The sequence below is a fragment of the Camelina sativa genome, chromosome 3 (assembly GCF_030686135.1).
Source record: "Camelina sativa cultivar CO46 ecotype springtype chromosome 3, ASM3068613v1".
Lineage (NCBI taxonomy): Eukaryota > Viridiplantae > Streptophyta > Magnoliopsida > Brassicales > Brassicaceae > Camelina > Camelina sativa.
The window spans coordinates 28,606,815-28,610,910 of NC_141882.1; the positions used below are offsets into that span (position 1 = coordinate 28,606,815).

At 40.1% G+C, this 4,096-nt stretch overlaps 1 pseudogene; it reads left to right on the forward strand.

Moving 5' to 3' along the window:
* Positions 1 to 2,005: 2,005 nt before the first annotated feature.
* On the forward strand, positions 2,006 to 3,733 carry LOC147947804 (uncharacterized; annotated as a pseudogene).
* Positions 3,734 to 4,096: the final 363 nt, after the last annotated feature.

A 4,096-nucleotide genomic window follows, 5' to 3' on the forward strand; every position in this document is an offset into this window, starting at 1 on the left:
ATGCATTCGGTTCTTACTTGGTATAGCTTGTGATATGAATTTTAAGATGTATCAGATGGATGTCAAAAGTGTCTTCTTAAAGGGATTCAATCAAGAGGAGGTTTATGTGGAGCAGCCCAAGGGATTTGAGAGTGTAGAGTTTCGTAATCATGTTTATAAGTTGGAAAAAGCCCTTTATGGCCTCAAACAAGCTCCTCGCGCATGGTATGAGCGTCTTACCACCTTCCTTATTGGTCAAGACTATACAAGGGGAAGCGTTGAAAAAACTCTGTTTGTCAAAAACAATGACAAGGGTCTGATCATTATACATATATATGTTGACGATATAGTCTTTGGTGGAACATCCGATGATTTAGTTCAAGATTTTGTCAAGACTATGACATTAGAGTTCAAGATGAGCATGGTAGGAGAACTCAATTATTTCTTAGGATTGCAGGTCACTCAAACTGACTCCGGAATCACTATATCTCAGAGCGCCTATGCGTTCAATTTGGTAAAACGGTTTGGGATGTGTTCCAGCAAGCCTGCCAGAACACCCATGAGCACCTCAAAATCTCTATCCAAGGATGAATCAGGACAGAAGGTTGATGCTAGTTAGTATCGAGGCATGACTGGGAGTCTTTTCTACCTAACAACCACTCGTCCAGATTTATGCTTCAGTGTTCGTCTTTGTGCATGCTATCAACCAAATCCTAAGTTATCTCACTTAGCAGCGGTCAAACGAATCATCAAATATGTGAAAGACACTCTAAACTATGGACTCCACTACACAAAGGATACAAAACAGAGATTTGTTGGATATTGTGATGCTGACTAGGGAGGTGCTCTCGATGATCGAAAAAGCACAACAGGTGGAAGCTTCTTACTTGGAAACAACCTCATCTTGTGGCATAGTAAGAAACAAAATTGTGTTTCCCTGTCCTCAACTGAGTCTGAGTATATTGCGCTTGGAAGCTGCTGCACACAACTACTATGGATGAGACAAATGGCATATGACTATGGTATGTCGATTCCTGCACCTCTCTTGATTTTGTGTGACAATAAAAGTGCAATAGATCTTTCTAAGAATCCTTTCAGCATTCTAGAACTAAGCACATTGACATTAGGCATCATTTTGTTTGTGAACTAGTTGAAGACAAACAAGTTATCATTGAGCACATATCTATAAAATTTCAACTTGCTGATATCTTTACCAAGCCCTTGGACCGCAACACATTTGTGCACTTGCAAAAGTCCTTGGGTGTGTGTGAGCTCTAACTATCTGCCTTTTGAGTGCATGTGTAGAGACAGGGGGAGGATGTACAGTATCTCGGTTTCTTTTACATTTATAAAAAAAAATTCACAGAGTTTCTCACTAGTTGATGTGTTTTTTTCATTAAGGAAAAAAGCTACTCTTCATAATTTAGAACTGTTGAGTGAGTGACATGTGTGACAGGCAATGCATGGAGAATGTGTAGGAAGCGGTAAAGTGTAGAAAGGAGCATCAAGATACACTTTACTAGATAAGATAAAGCCGGTGCTTATCTCATACTCGAGGGACAAAGGAGAAATCTTGTCAATAACTCGAACGAACAAAGGAGAAATTTTGTTCGTACCATGGGAGAAAATTTTCAAAAAAAAAAAAATCAACAAAAACAACAATAAAAAAGGAGATGAGGAGAGTCAGTCATCCAGAGAAAGACTTCGAATGAAATTCTGGCTGTAAAGTCACCTCTCCGTTCCTCCCATTGCAGAAAGGAGCAGTAAGAAGCAAACAACAAAAAAAACAAAAAAAAAGCCTGCATATTGCTTCATAGTCTGTCACACTTCCTTATTTGAGGATTCTCCTGCACTCTAAGGTATGCAGAAGTGAAGACTATCCTGGATGGAACAACACTTGTGTTGTTGTTCTTATTTTTTCTTTCAAAGTGATTTTCAAAGTGTGTGTGTTTGAGAACTGTATTTTTCTTTCCTCCTGTGTCCCACATCCTCGCTATTGGAGAGACAATTGTTTTTACACTTACTGATGGGGACTGGTGACGTGTTTGCAGTTCATATAGGCTTTCGTTGGTTCTGTTAAGTTCACTCAAATTATTTCCTAGCTCATTTCTGCGAGTAAGACATTGATAGTCTGTGCTGGTTATGTTATGAATGTGAGTTTTGGTTATATCCAGTTTAGTACCAGTTTTCACTAATTTGTGGTTTTGAGTTTTCATTGTTCAGGAGGTAATTCGTTTCGGTGTTTGGTTGCTGAGTCTTTTAAGCTAACTCCACTTTATGTGCTTCTTTGAAACGCTCGATTGCGGATCGAATGCAGCTGCGAGACTCTGATAGTTTGATTGAAGAGTTGCCCCCAAAGCATCCTTGGTGTTCTCCATCACCGACGACTACTATTTCTACCTCCTCACCTACCATTCCTTCATCGCCGCCTGCTGAAACCCATGTTCCTGATGTTTCTCGACCTCCAATCAATGATCCTTATCCAGATCTGCTGCGTAATTATCTGGATTCACGCGGAAAGCCTCCATATAATGCGTCTGACCGGAGTAGCATTCATCAATACCATCAGTCCAAAAAGGATGCGGCGGATCCATCACTTTGGCAGCCACCGTACCAGCCAATGAACCTTCGTTTTCTCACCTCTTATGGTATTTCTCGATACAATGATTTTCAGCGTAGAGAGGTTCATGATCAAAGGTATGTGCTTTGAGGCCCTCATGAAACTGCTGCTGTTATGCGAGTTATAGAAGCCAATCATCTACTGGATACTGTTGTCGATATTGAGCCATATATCAAAGAGGTTATTTTGGAATTTTATTCCAATTTTCACATCTACAATAATGTGACAAAAAAGACTCCTACCTATGTGCGGCGGAAGATGTATGAGTTTTCTCCTTAGATGATCAACAATCTTTCAGACTCCAGCTATTAAGTGGCATTCAAAGTCTAAGACTGAGCGAGTAACTCTCACCAAACATGCTTTGGCAAAGTATCTCTCTTGTGAGAAGGTTGTAACCTGGAAGGAGCTGCGAACGTCTGTGATGTCTAAGACACTGGCTGGATTATATATGATATGTTTCATGGATTGGATTCCTTTGACTAATAACTCCAATGTCACCATTGATCGTGCCAAGCTTCTGTACTTGTTGGACAACAAGATTCCTTTTAATTTTGCCAAGTTGGTCTATGATCAAGTGGAACGAGCAGCCAGGTTTCAAAATCAAATCCACAATGTTCTGCCTTTTCCCAACTTGATCTACAGGGTTCTTCTTTTCCAAAGGGAGATTGATCTTGAGCAGTATGAACAACACTCACCTCTGCCAAAGAAATTCAATCTCGAAGTACGAGCAGGTATGGGTGGTTTTAAACGTCGCGGTGATTTTGTCTTTGGTCACTCTCTGGCTGGTGACCTGCAACATAGTTCCTCTCTGCTTTTGGATATGGCTACTCGTCTAGAAGGTTAGTTCTCTTTCTGTCTTCTACGGTCGTTTCTCTATATCTGTGTTAGTTTTTTTTACTCAATTGTGTCCATCAAGCAGAGGGAGATTATGGTTCTTTCCCTCATCCTTCAAATGATTAGACTCACAGAGTGGATTCTGATAGTGAGGCTCAAGGTTATGAACCGGAAGCTGATGACACGGATGCTGAAACTGAGCCTATTGATGAGGATGTGTCTGATACTTACTTTGCTCGTAGGAACTTTGAGCCTGAATATGATGAAGAGGGTTTTGAAGATGTTGAATCTAATGGTTAGGAAGTTAATCTTAAAGGGGGAGTCTAGAACTTAGGGGGAGTGAACTGGTGTTTTATTTTTCTTGTTTATTCCAGTAACTCACTCTTTAGTTTTATCTTTTCTGTTTCTGTCTTCTCTGTTTCCTTGTTCGCCCTGAGAAATTGCGTGTGTAATCGTTGTGTCTGGACACAGTTTATTGACGTAATGAAGCAAGTATTAACATCTTTTGGTCTTTGAATATTGTTATTATTGAGGGGATATGATGTGTGCTTGTGAGTGTCCAAGAGGTTTCTTGTAGGTATGCTTGAAACGAGAAATTGAATAAAAAAAAGGGGGAGATTGTGTGTGCAGTCTTTATGAGCATCATAAGTCTACGAGTTTGTT